Source organism: Vespula pensylvanica, chromosome 16, assembly GCF_014466175.1.
Source record: "Vespula pensylvanica isolate Volc-1 chromosome 16, ASM1446617v1, whole genome shotgun sequence".
In the NCBI taxonomy this organism is placed as follows: domain Eukaryota; kingdom Metazoa; phylum Arthropoda; class Insecta; order Hymenoptera; family Vespidae; genus Vespula; species Vespula pensylvanica.
Window position 1 is genome coordinate 893,127 of NC_057700.1, and position 14,725 is coordinate 907,851.

General features: G+C 36.5%; 1 protein-coding gene across 8 annotated transcripts in view; it reads left to right on the forward strand.

Annotated features, from left to right (window-relative positions):
* LOC122634951 (leucine-rich repeat-containing protein 24-like) overlaps positions 1–14,725 on the forward strand; it is a 126,329-nt gene that overhangs the window by 54,682 nt on the left and 56,922 nt on the right. The gene's annotated exons all lie outside the window — the stretch shown is intronic.

Below are 14,725 nucleotides of genomic sequence, written 5' to 3' on the forward strand. Positions count from 1 at the left end.
TAGACACGTCCTCCACGGATCGTGCGAATGAAAACGCGGTGTTGTTAGGCGAAAATATAGATAGAAATTTTGTATAGTGGAACGAGAACATCGTTATGGGGTTTTATCGTTCTCGTTGAAAGAGAAGATAACAAAGAGAGAGAGAGAGAGAGAGAAAGAGAAGAAAATAGAAACGCCAAATTATTTCCCAGAAGTGGTCGTGTTAACGCAGAGAAATCATTAATAGCATTCGGTATAAAATATGAATTTGAATCATAAGGCTATATCGAACCTGGATAGCTCATTGTTATAGTTTGCTCTTATTATTTAATTGGCATAGATTTCAAGATTACTATATACAATAGCTGTATTATTTGGAATAGAAGGAGGTAAATCTTCTTTTGAAAGGTGAATTTGGTCGAATAAGGAGAATCTATTATTTTCGTTTCAATCATCCATTTTAACTGCCATCTCGTATATTATCATTTTTTAGTAAAAGCATTTCAGAATTTAGCTTAATTTTCATTTCTAATAACAATTAACGCAGGATCGGGATCATTGATTCAAAGCGAAGAAATTTATTATTTGCATTTCTAAAAATATCTCTCTACGATTATTTTATTTTTCAGTCTATCAGGATGATGAGTAATTTATTATTTATTTATTTATTTTTTTTATAATGAGTTTATGAATGCAGTAGTAATGAATAAATGAATAATTTAATTATTTAATTAGCCTTACCGATGAAAGCAGCGTATAAATCGATTTTATCTCTTTCCTAATAATCAGAGTTTAATGGTATATTCAATTTTATTGAATCCCTATGAAATTCGACGATTGATTTGGATTTCGATTAAAAAAAAAAGAAAAATCTTTTTTTTGCTTTATTTCTTTGCTTCTCTTTTTTTATTTCTTTTATTTATTTTTTTTTAACCTGATTTCACGGCTATCCGTTTGGTCATTTTTGAATGATATTTTCGTAGAAAATATTAGATACGTTGACTAACAACTAAATAGCGAAACAAGTAATTCCTACTAATTTCCTTTTCAGAATAATCGCTTTTCGATAGTGCACATTGGCCCGCGTACCGTGTTTTATTATTATTATATGCGGAATACTGTTGTTGAGAAACGATTATTCGCATAACGATCAGCGGTGAGTAATTAAGTCGATAAATTATTCTCGTGGTTTTAACCGAGCGAGGGCTGATAATTCGAACAAAATTCGAAACCCAATAGAACATTTTACTCGATCGCTTTTCACTTTTCATGATTTTCAAGATCGATATATTTCTTGGACATTGTTATCGTTGTTTCATGAAAATGTAATAGATATAACATTACAAGTTAGGATCTAACATATATTTCATACGTTTTATTACAAAGAACGTAATTCTAATTGATGAGAAATTTTGCGAAAGGCAATTTAATTTCAATAATTACCACATTCATCGAATTCCTTCGATAGAACGAAATGAATTTTGTTCTGAAATCATATTATCTCATTGGAAAAAAAAGGAATTTATTTTTCGATCTACGACCTCGTAATAATTCCAAAAACAAATTTTTATCTTGTTCGTTTAAACTAATTATTAAAACCATTGCGAACGTTTTCAACGATCTGATATCATATTTTAAATAATACATATATATATATGTATTATTTAAAATATTCGATATATTATTTAAAATATATCGATATTAAAACCTAAAAATCTTATCGTGGTAATATCAACGACGGAAAGTCGGTAGAATCGATTACGAAAAATATGGATGTCTAGTGGTTCTTGGAAGATGAAATGACGGCAGGAAGGAAGGAAGGAAGGAAGGAAGGAAGGAGAGAGAGGAAAGGAGAGGGAAAGAAAGAAGAGGGATCGGAATAAGAATGAGTAGTAGAAAAAGAAAACGAGATAGACGACATTCGACTTACGACGTTTGAGGACGAAAAGGAAGACACTTGGAGAAAGTAGTTGAGGGGGTCGTTTAACGACATACCATACTCCTTGTGCCGAGCATGGTGCTTTCTTATTGTATGTCTTTCTCTTTCTCTTTTTCCTTTTCTTTTTCTTTCTCTTTTTCTTTTTCTCCCTCTTTCTCTTTTTCTATCAAAGGAGAATAAAAAGCTAGCAGGAGATAAATTCTCGTGTATTGTATGGAAATGGATGAAGAAAAATAAGGATAGAGGTAGAAGTTGGATGTTTGTTTAGAAATACTAAAGGAAGATGATCAAGTTGTTGAGTTAAAGAAGAGTTCGTTTTTATCGTTCGATTGAATAAACGTACAATTTATGTATGAGTATACATAAATATATACACACAGATATATATATATATATATATATATATATATATATATATATATAGAGAGAGAGAGAGAGAGAGAGAGAGACATTTATATATATTAGGTATATAATATAATTTAATATCGACATACGTAGGGTTGATAGCGAACGTGTTCTATTTAGTCCTTGTCTAAGTACTAACACATCAGTAAAAAGAAGAAGAAGAAGAGAAAGAAAAAAAGGAAAAAAAGAAAAAGAGAAAGAAAAAAAAAGAAAAAGAAAGAAAAGAAGAAGAAGAAGAAGACCTGGGTGGCGGTCTTTTTCACCGAGCTTCTTGAAAACACCTGTGCTATTTATCGCTCTATTCACGAAGAGCTTTCAACGTCGAACCGTGTTTTTATAACGCTCTGCATGGCACGCGTCCACTCGGTCTTTCTCTTCCTCTCTATCTACCTATCTCTCTTTTCCGGATTAAACTACGACGTGAAAGAGGAGAAGAAGATTGAAAGAAGAGAAATGAAAAGGATAGGTAGTGGGATGTGGGAGGAGTAAAGAGGTGAAGGGATGAATGCAGAAGAAGCGGCCTGTGAAAATCGTTTTCCGAGGATTACGCGACGATTACGTGCCCTTAATACTCTAGTTATCGCTCGAATTAAAGATGTCCATGTTGAAAAGGATATATTTCGAATTAGGAGAACTACTTCTATATATATATATATATATATATATATATTCGTTGTTGGGTTCTCTCTCTTTCTCTCTTTTTCTCTCTCTTTTTGTCTTTCTCTCTCTTTCTGTCTGTCCTTCTCTTTTTCTCTCCCATGGGATCGACGGACGTTATCATAAATGTCTGCCACGTCTGCATTATTATCCAATTAGAAACGTTCTCTAGGACGTCGCGGATGAAGAAGGAGTAAAGCCTTCCTCGTCGAGAGACCTATCAACGAAGGTAAAGGGGAAGCATCTGTCTCGTAGACGGACGTAGGGACTGCAATGCCGACGAGGAAAATCCCATTGGGAAAGACGAAATCCAAGGAATGGATGCGACCGAGTTTACTTCGCGTCTGCCTGCTTATTTGGTTCCTTGTTAAGGATTATACTCAAGATATATATATATATATATATATATATATATATATATATATATATATATAAAGGAGAATGCATCTGTGGCTTGAGAATCTTATCGTCATTATTGTCCAATTAAATAATACCAAGCTTTCTCCAAAAGACGCTTATTCTTCTTCTTCTTCTTCTTCTTATACTTCTTCTTATACTTCTTCTTCTTCTTCTTCTTCTTTGTATCTTCTATTTGTCTTTTTTTCGTTCTATCTCTTTGCTTTTTCAATCTTATTTCTTTTATGAAGTATTCGCTTGATCTCATAGAGTCCAATGGAAAGAGACAAAGGAAAGAAAGGGATTGTCCCTTTGATTCGTAGAGTAAAAGCATTATTCGTGTCCATGGCCGGTCAAGGTAGTCGTTGGAATTGGATCAGATTGTCTTTCCTTATCTCGCTAGAAAGATGGATGATCAAAGAGCGATCGAAGAAGTCTCGAAAAGCGCGAGTTATCCCGTGGGTATGGACAACGATAAATCAAATTATGTCATTTTGAGTACGGGGTAAGGTCTTACGGGGTGTCAAGGATCTATAGAGTATCACGTGCCTTGAAATTAAGAATGAAATATACTTTTTCGATATCGTTTATGAATATGTGGACAACTATTTTTTCGAAAGCCAAAAAAAAACAAGAAAAGAAAAGAATTATGTAGCACGTTTAAAAGGAACGATGATTTTTATAAATTCGTTATATGTATTAATATTTGTCTATTAACTCGACTACTTTAAACTCATCAGTTCATACGATCCCTATATTTCGTTTATTAATTATTTGGCTAAGTCGGAAACTATTATATCCTGCTTTTAACCTTCCCGAAGAGTTCGCGAAAGAAGAACTCGCGATGCTAGTGGTAGACACGCGTCTATTCCCACGACTCCAGTCCGAAAGATCGCTTAAGAAACTCCATGGAAACTCTTTCGGTGTGCGTGTATATGTGCGATCTTGTGTTCGATGTACGAGGAGACCGTGCTTGACTGTGATAGAAGAGTTCCATAAAGAGGAGTTCCAAGGAAATGGCATATGCTCGGGTAGATTCCTTTACTCGGATCTTGCACGATCGTGCGAGGAATTTCTTGCTTTAGTTCCTCGTGATAGATCGATATCCACTATGCCTTCTCTCTTTTCCCTCGATTTTTCTCTTTCTCTTTTTCGTATTGCTTAGAAGAGTAGGAGTTTTAACGTCGATAGCCTCTCAACGATTTCCCAATACTTTTCCATCGTCGTCTCATTCATACTTCAATATCGTACAATTTTTCTCATCGTTCGTTTTTATTCGATAAACATTAACAAGCTCTTTATTCGTTTGTCACTCGCTTTCGTAACGTCGAGAACAATAAAGATCATTAATGATCAATTAATGAAAGTTATTACAAACGTTACAATAGAGAGATTCTATCCAATTATCATCAGATTCGGATGACAATTTAATTGACTATGAACGTTCTACCTCGCCGTTTACTTTATCACACGTTAAATTCATTCTCATACAGCGCACGTAATGCTCTTTACGCTAATTCTAATAGTATTCGTCCTAAATGAATCTTATAATCGATTTAACTATCTATGAAATGCGATGGCAAATGTAAATTAGTTGATGCAAGAACAGACGAAAGATACTTACTCCAACTAAGGGCAAAATTATTCAAATCTCGTCGAAATAGAAAACGGAAGGTTAGACGAGTATTTCTGTTAATGGAAAACGTACGACCGGATGGAATTTCCGGAGGTGGATACAATTTTGGTGGCACCAGGTACGAGAAGAAAAGTGGGCAAGGAAAACCTGGGGAAGCGACGAAAGTCGACGGGACGTCGTTAGTGTCGCACGAACGAGTTCCGATTCTCCTCGCGATTGCCCTCCTTTGTGTTGGCCGACACGTACGAACGAATTCAAGTCCCTCCTGTCGAAGGCCATTTTACCTGTACCCATCGTTCTTCCCGTTCGAAAGGAATTCATAGTCGATTCGATCACGTACTCTCTCGAAATTTTTCGAAAAAAGCTTCCAAGGTCGAAACAGGATCGACATTTCGACTAATCGTCAATCCGTATGTCCTTCGATTCTCGAACGATTAAACGAAATAATCGATATTGCAGAAACGATCAATCCTACTAATCAATGAATTAAATTCTCCTGTTTAAAATAATTAACAAACTTAAAGAAAATCTGAATTGATCGGACGAGAAATACGACAAACAAAGAGCGAAGAAATGCAAAAGGGGAATGGAAAGAACGCGATGAATCCGTACCTTCTTTTATCGTTTATCGATTCTTCCTCGAGGGGGATAGACGAAAAAAAAGAAAAGAAAAGGGAAAGAGAGGGAGAGAGAAAATCCTCTTCTATTCTAGATAACTCTATGCACGCGAGTATTCTGACGAGTGTGCCAGGTCGGTGCGGTTTTCTCTGTCTCTCTTTCTCTCTCTTTCTGTGTCTCTTTCTCTCTTGGTCTTCGGTATGTATGCAAGCCATATTTGTCCGTGATAGAGGAGTTCCATAAGGCGACGGTAGAGTAGTAGGAAGGAGAAGAAGTGGAAGAGAAAGGGAGATAGACAGAAAGAGAGAGAAAGAGAAAGAGAGAGAGAGAGAGAGAGAGGAGAATGAGCCTTCATGGACGTGCGCCGGTTGGAGGGTGAAAGAGTAGTGAGGAGGAAGAGGAGGAGGTTGGGAGAGTAGTGGTTGTATGGAAGTAGAGAAGCAGAGCTGGCTTCGAGTTGGTCGTTGAGGGTTAGAGGATGATGCCATGGTCCCTGGATCGATCCTGGTTCGCCGTGCACCCCGCAATGCTGCAACCACCGAGCACGAGCTAACTACCCTTCGTAGAGACGCACCTTCTCTCTCTATCTTTCTCTCTCTCTCTCTCTATCTCTCTCTATCTCTCTCTCTCTCTCTCTCCCTCTCTGTATACGTGTGCTCATATGTGCTAGTAACACAGTATACAGTGACATAGCGTGTCAAGCGTGTGTGCCAACTCATGCATAGATATCAAGTGCACACATTATACTCGCTTCTTCTCTTTCTCAGCTTCGTACATACATACACACATCGCACGCGCACACACAACGTATATATATAGAGAGTTTCATGTACATGCACGGAGAATTCGCATTCATACACTTTTCATACGCCGATACCACGTAAGAGGAAGTCCCTAGCAGAAAAGGAGGCACGAAAAGAGAAGGAGAAAGAGAACGGTGATAGACTATCGTTCCCTTCAGTCAGTTCACTCTCTTCTTCTTTCCGCTACCTACCAGAAATATATCCGCGTTGACTTCGATGCTTCAAAAATTTACAATTTTGATGCATGGCTTCTGTCGAGAATAATCATGGTGTCGTGCAGCCAGCTGTTCCGCTTCTTTCCTACCATTCCCTCGATATCTCGTTTCCGCCCTTACCCTTACCATCTCTTCTTCTCCCTCATCTTTTTTCTTATATCATTTCCGACTCTCCGATTTCGGCCGAGTGGAAGATTCTATTCCGTGCTCGGAAGTGCTTTCGAGAAAGTTCGGTACCGGAGGTGAGCCGCAGATCACGGAAAGGGTACAGATAGAGAAAGAGAGAGAGAAAGAGAGATACATATATATATATATATATATATATATATATATAGAAAAAAAATTATATTTTCGAGGGTGGTTAGCAAAGATATACGAACACGAATACGGATATATGCGGCCGATATATCGGCGTTTCACGTTCGCGGAAATTTCACTCCTTTTGAAGATCGTACGATGTGTCAGAAGAAAGGGATGTTCCTCGTTCTTCGTTCTTGCTATTCTAGATTTCCTTCTCGTACATCAACGTCGTGTACGTGAAGAGGAAGAGAGAGAGAGAGAGAGAGAAAGTTCTTTGAAGAAACTACAATACGTACGACCTATACGTATTTGAATATAAAAAGTTTTGAAAAAGAAAATTTTCTATTCTCTAGGCCATACAGTTGTCTAATGTGACATATGACAATTGTTAAGTCAATATTTGTTATACGACTCGATCTAAGTTAACAAACATAATTGTTCTTTTGTGCAAATGAAAGAAGAAAGAGAAAAGTAAGAACGAGTCACGTGAATATTATTTATGAACGATCGGTTTAATAAAATATTTGTTGGTCTAAGATAGAATAACGAATAACGAGCTTAGTGCGAATAAAAACATTTTCTACTGCACCTCATTGCGAGAAGAGGAAAAAAGAATTTCTGAAATGGTGATCGCGATGATATGGATTTTTTAAAGGTATTTCTCTAAAAGTGCGAAGTTAAATCCCATTTCATGCTCATTTATGAACGTAATGGAAGTAACATGAAAGAAGAAAGAAAGAGAAAGAGAAAGAGAAAGAAAAGGAGAAAGAGAAACAGAGGGAAAGAGAGACAGAAAGATAACACGCTTTGCGTGAAAACTTACTTTTACCTTCTCGCCTAGGGCTGGCTAGAAATACCCTGTGCGGCCGTATCTGTATGAAGATAATTTTGAAGACACCTAGAACGGTGAGAAACAAAAGTTTTCCGAAACACTGATAGTACCCTGGATAATAGTTAAAGTCCTGGGAAAGCTCGATGGTTTACGCCACCGCATTTTAAAACTCACCCTTTAAAGCGGTCGTGCGAGAAACAGCAAAGCTTTTCCTCTTAAGCTCCCGATTACTTTGACTTTTTCTCAACGGAATGACCGTATATATCTACTTTTACAACCTTTTTCGAGCTAACTCTTTCCAAATAACTAAGGTTAACATGTTAAGCGCATGAGCATTTGTTAAATCGTCGAATAATTTTCATTGCAAGAGGATAATTTTCGTATTCACTTTCGTGGATATTATTTATGTATACATTTAATTGACACGGATATACGTACATCGTATTTTCATTGGACGTGAGTCAATTGAGAATATACGATAATGATAATAATAATAATAATAATAATAATAATAATAATAAGAATCTTTTTATTTAATTTGCAGTATATGTAATCATACTCGCGATTATTATCGTTATTAGTCCGTATTTAATACGCGTAATACTATACACAGGAATATTGTGGAAAAGGTTAATCTGCAAAAGTAGGACGTGTGTGCATGCATACTTAATGCTTTTAAATCGAACGAAGAAATAAGAATAAGGTCGTTGTAACTTTTCCAGCAACGAGAAAAAGAAACAGAACGATGAGAATTGCTCGGTATTAAGCGACCACTAATTCCCCAAGAGACGATAACACTATTTCTCTCTTAACGGACCTCTTGTCTTCTTACAACGGCCCATTCTTAAGATCCGTATTGTCGGATAGTTATTTATTATTACGACGGTCGAATACGTGATTGAAATTATTAACGATCGAACGTTTGCCGAGTTTGGAAACGTTATTACCGTTTTCTTCGATATATAAAACTATAAAATATCGTCAATCTCGATCACATTCGATCTTATTTTTCGTTAATACGAAAAGCTTGCCAAGTGAAGCACATCGATCGATAAATTTGCTTTATCGCTGCTCGAACTCAACTGGGATTAATCGAGAGCCCAGGAAAATTCGAAAATTCAAGTCATACGTACATTGGAAAATCCACTGAATTAATCACGCGATTCCTCGTGTATCGATCCTGTATTATGTCATGATAATTTTCGATACTCACTGGAGGCCTTTGCTCTTTTCTTTCGAACCCTTTTCCCGATAAAATATCACATGGATTTTCATAACGCGAGCTATAACTTTAGAGCGTATACCATTAACTGAGTATTTGCTTCGTCCCACTATCGATTAACAAACGTACAACTTGCATACGTCGTTATTAAATTTTTCGATCAAGATGGAAACAGGTTCATAAATTTGTTCGGACTTTTTTCTTTTTTTAAACTTTACTTCGCAACTCGTTCGAATTCATCGAAAGATCTATTATTATTTAAACGTCACTGATGACAGGCTTTTTCTTTTCCTTTCCTCTCTCTTTTTTCTTTTTTTTTTTGTTTTATTTTTTATTTTTTTTTTTTTTTGAAGAAACCAAGAGAATGGAAGGAAATAATTAATAAAAAGTAACTACTATAAACTAATAGCAATTATCGCCTTTAAACGGCCAGACGCAATTTTCCAACGATTTAACGTATCAGTCAAGTGTATCGAGTGAACCAAAATCACTACTAATATCAGAGTTGGCATTTCGTGGATGAAAGGGCGGTGGGAAATGGAAAGGGAGTTAATGAAGAGTCGATCGATACGAAATGACATCGGCGTCCATTGGCCAAAATCAGTCGCCGTACAAGGACACAAGCACACCCCATGTTACGTTTTCCTATGGAAAGTGGGCGCGAACGTTCGAAGCTACGTGCCAAACGAGCTCACATGATGTTAAACGTAACGATAACGTTACCATCGGCAACACATTGCGAGATTAGACGCGTGTCGAGGACCGACGTAAACGCTAACTGGCATTTCGAAGCTATCCGCTTGGAAAGTTTGTTTTGAAATTTATCGAACGTACCTAGATATGTACGTAGGTATCTGTATACATTGGTACGATGTGTAAAATAGGGAACATCGAGCGACATATTAAGAAGTTTAATATACCAGGAATGTCAAGGCTTCGACATATTTTTCCTTTTTCCTATTTATTTATAGTTCCATTCGTTAGATTTAACAAAAATTTATATCGGCGCTCGTAAGTCACGTTGTACTTTGCTTCCTTTGTTTCTTTTTTCTTTTTCTTCCTCTTTTTCGCCCTTTCTTTTTTGTTTTTGTTTTTTATCCTTTCTTTGTTGCGAAATGTGAGAATTATTTCTGTCGGACGATATTCTTCTTCTTCTTCTTCTTCTTCTTCTTCTTCTTCTTCTTCTTCTATGTTTTACGATAACAAATTTGTTATATTTTTGTTAGATAGTGCAAAAAAATAGTGAGATGTGTCGTTTAAAACGATTAATTCAAGTTATTCAATTGCACTCCTAATCTTAGTAAGTTCAATTAGCGGTGAATATCGTTCTAAAGTTGAAAGCATTTAGTTGGAAGGGTGACCTAAGCGTGTAAAGTAGACGATGAAATCTCTTACAAGAACGGAATAATATAGGATATCGCGCGATAATAAATTCCATTCGCGTGACGTTCCAACCACTGAAAATCCCCAGACGCATATATTCGACGTAAACATGGCGTACAGCTAGGAAACTTGCTTTCAGCGACCGAATCGCAGGTGTCAGAGAAATTTTCATGAGAAATGTCGAATAATGATTTTTCTTTTTTCTTCTTCATTTTTTTTCCTTTATTTTCTTTTTTTTTTTTTCTTTTTTTTCTTTGGCAATGAAAGGAACCATAGCAAGGAAATTAGTATTTCAGTTTAAAGTGTATATATACGAACTTTATTCCAGACGAGTAAAATATGTAAATTTCTGATCATAATGGATCTTTGAAATGTCTTTTTTATCTCCTGTAATTTAAAGGGCGATTTACCGATATACTTTAACATTAATTTTATCTATTCTTTCGTTGAAATTTTGTTTGATCGGATACCGCTATCCAACATTACCGTATTTAATTCGACGCGCGACGTTTAATCATCTTTCTCGTTCCAATGTTCTTTCGATCGGCAAGAGAACGGCAATGAAGGGAGGCACACACAGAGTCCGGCTAAAGTATCGTGATTTAATCGATACTTCAGTGAGAGACACGATTTAAATCCTCTTTCAGGACGATAGAAGGTATCTACTTCCGATATCCTTTTCATCGTCTTCTATTCTCATTTCCCTTATCCCGCTTCCACTTTACATATTATTAATGTACTTCAAAGAGGATCATTGAAGTATCATTGATATCATCGAGATATCATTTTTGTAGTCGTGGGACAATGAAAAAACGGACGTATACACGTAGTATCGTCGTAGTCGTCGATCACGACGTGAAACGAGCAACGATTTCAAAATTATACCAAAGCAAAGATTTGATCAAAAATTGAAGGGATTTAAATGAAACACCTTGTATATGTATTCGTGTGTCTACAGGTATATATGCGTAGCAATGTACTCGAATGGCATCGCTGATGGGCTCGACTATATCGGATTACGTTGGATTTCGACGCGTTCGAATCGGGATTTTGTCGTATTCGGAGATACGACGGCCGAAAGTGACTTCATCCAATGAAAAGCGTAACGCGCTTGCGCGTATCAATGTCTAGAAAAAGAGAGAAAGAGAGAGAGAGAGAGAGAGAGAGAGAGAGAAAGGGTAGGAGGAAATCAGAATTTACCGATAAAACGAGTAGTATTTCGTTGAAAAGTACTTCTTTTAGTTTCGATTAGGAAGCCGGTTTCGCGCCAAGCGTGTTATCCAATTTCATCGAAAGATTAATTTCCACGGTCGGTATTCGTTTGATCTCAATGGAAAAGCGCGAAAATAAATGAATTTGAAAAATTATTTTCACAATCGGATTAAGCGACAGGATCGTGCAGACTACGGTCTCGAAATTACGTCCGACGACGAAATAAAAAGTATCTTGGCGTTCTTCCGCTTTATTTCACTGGTCGTCTTCTATTTTTTTGTTCATTCTGTCTCTCTCTCTTTTTCTACTTCTATCTTTTGCCTTTCTCTCTCTCTCTCTCTCTCTCTCTCTCTCTCTCTCTTTCTCTTTCCCTCGTTTTTTCCTCCCTCTTTTTCTCTCTCTCCCTCTTCTTGCATCCCGCCTCAAGCACATTCTTTCTAGAAAAGCCGTGAACGCGAAGTGAGTTTCCATCTTGCAAAGTTATATCTCCCGGACAATGTTTCCGGAATATCTTCGCGCCCATACAATTATACCGTACACAAGCACGAACTTCGGGTTACGCGGAGACAAATAGACTTACTTGCCTCACAAATAGACTTACCGCTTCGTGAGTAATGTTCACGCTTCGTGATGGAAACATCGGTATTGTTTCAGACGAGTATACACATCCTCTCATTGAACAAGCCCAATTAATATCACGCGTGTATTTTTCTCTTTTTTTTTTATTTCTTTTTTTCTCTCTTTTTTTCTCTCTTTTTTTTCTCTCTTTTTTTCTCTCTTTTTTTCTCTCTTTTTTCTCCCCCAAAGGAAACGTTCGTTATATACCGCGAAAAAGAGGGGCCACGTGTCTTCCTTTAAAGTACAGAGAGATCGATCCGTTGTTATGAATTATTTTGATGAAAATATTTTTCCTGAAATCTTGTCTTCTTTTCCTTGAAGAAACATTGAATCGATACAATTATTATTGTACGATACAATCCAATCTCGTCGATTACAGTTTCGCACAGGTAATTGCTTCCATGTAACAGCATCGAATCACGTTCGCAATAACTTTTCGACGAATATCCGACATTGTAACATCGTCGAATTATAACGTAGACTTTGGTAACATCATGATTGGAACATGTTCAACATGATAACAAGGATATTTCTATATACTCAAATCTGTACGAGCAAGATATCATATCTCTTGAACGAGAAGGCATTCGTAATACTAGCAAATATAATGGATTAGAAGTTTCGATGCATTCGCCGTTGGGATTTGTTGAAATCTCGGCGGTGCTCTAAGCGCTAAAGTCCACAATGTCGCTCGCATTCCATAGGTTTCATGGGTCGACTGTCAAACTCGAAAAGTTTCTCTTTCTGTATCCTATATACAGTCGTGTGGTTTCCGACGTATCTATGAGTTCAAAGAACGTCATTACAATTGTTATGTTCAGCCTTTCACAAAATTATTATGGACACGTTCGTTCATATTCTCGTCCATTCTCGTCCAAGAACGTTTCGACGTTTTCAAAAACTGATTGTGTCGTTTGAAACATCGACGATGTGTTTCGCGACCGGAAGAAAGCAAATCGAACGAAAGAGGCTTTTCTCTATTCCAGTATTCTACCGGAGTTCCATAGTTATTATCAACTATTTTCTGCCTTGGGCTTTTCTATATAATCCTGAAGTCTCCTCGTGCGAATATAAAAATGATCGATCCACTTGCTACGCGAATAATAATAATAATAAAAATAATATTAATATCTGCTTTTACATTTACAATGTTTTTCCTTTAAGATCGATTCGAAGAATTGTTTTCGTTCGATCGATCTTAACGTTTAAGCATTCTTTTTTTTGTTTCCCTTTTTCTCTTTTGTTTTTTCTACAAATAAATATCGGCAGGATTTTTCGATGTAAGAGGAAATTTCAAGGTATTATTTTTTTGTTAGATTTAGTTACGCTGTATCGTCGCGAATCTCTTCGCACCTTTTGTGATTAATATTTATTTGAATTTTATATCCCTGCATAGACAGAGAGGATATACCGTATATACCGTGTATATCGTATATGGCATTATATCGTAACGCGCATGCGTTTTAATTAAAAATTTCCTGTCCTCTGTGCCGAGAAATGAAATGCAAATCGTGAAGGTACCGCCGCGTCGTTTCTGACTTCAAAACTATACTCGTTTGTCTCCTTCTCTTTCTTTCTCCCTTTCTCTCCCTTCCTCATTTTTTCTCACTTTTATTACGCGTTTCATTTTAAATTACAGAGACTTCGTTCAATCTCTTTTTCTTCTCTACATCGTATCTTCTATTCGCGTATCTCGAAGGTAGTCCCTATTTCGTCGCATTATTATTGGATTTTCCTCGAATAAATGATAACACTATTTGTCAAATTCTTATTCGTCGGGAATATTTAAATAATTTTATTATTCGAGCGTGTCATATCGCGCACCACGAATAGTATTCTTTACATTTGTTTTTTTTCCCGTTTCTTTTTTTTTCTTACATAGGCGTATCATTTAAAATAAATAATATACAAAATTTGTCATAGAGAATTCAAGTGACTTCAATTTTCGGATACTCTATTATCCCAATAATCTATTATACGGAAACGTCGGACTCTAATCGAGCGCAGAAAAAAAAAAACGACATTGATCGACGTTGGTAGTGAGGTCGATGGATCATTAGACACAGTCGACCTTTTTCAGGTTCGTTGCATTATTCAACGTTTCGTCGAACGTCCAGTTTTTGATATCAGTCTATAAAGGGGAAATTCTCTTTTCCTCTATCTTTCTATTTCCCTCTTGTTTTTGCGTTTTCTCGGTTGGCTGACGACCGATTAAGGCCAGGTAGAAAGATATGTTCCGTCGTGAATACTCAACGTTGCTCATGTACATACGAAGAGAGAAAGTATTAGAGACTAAAACAGGTACGACGATAGGTATGAGATAGAGAAAGAGAGAAAAACAGAAAGAGAGAGAGGGAGAAAGGGGCTAAAGAGAAAGAGGGTGAATTTTCTGGTCATGATGAAACTGAGAGAGATAGAAAGAGTGAGTTATATATCGAGGGACGAAAGAATACACACACACACACAACGTGTATATATATATATATATATATATATATATATATATATAT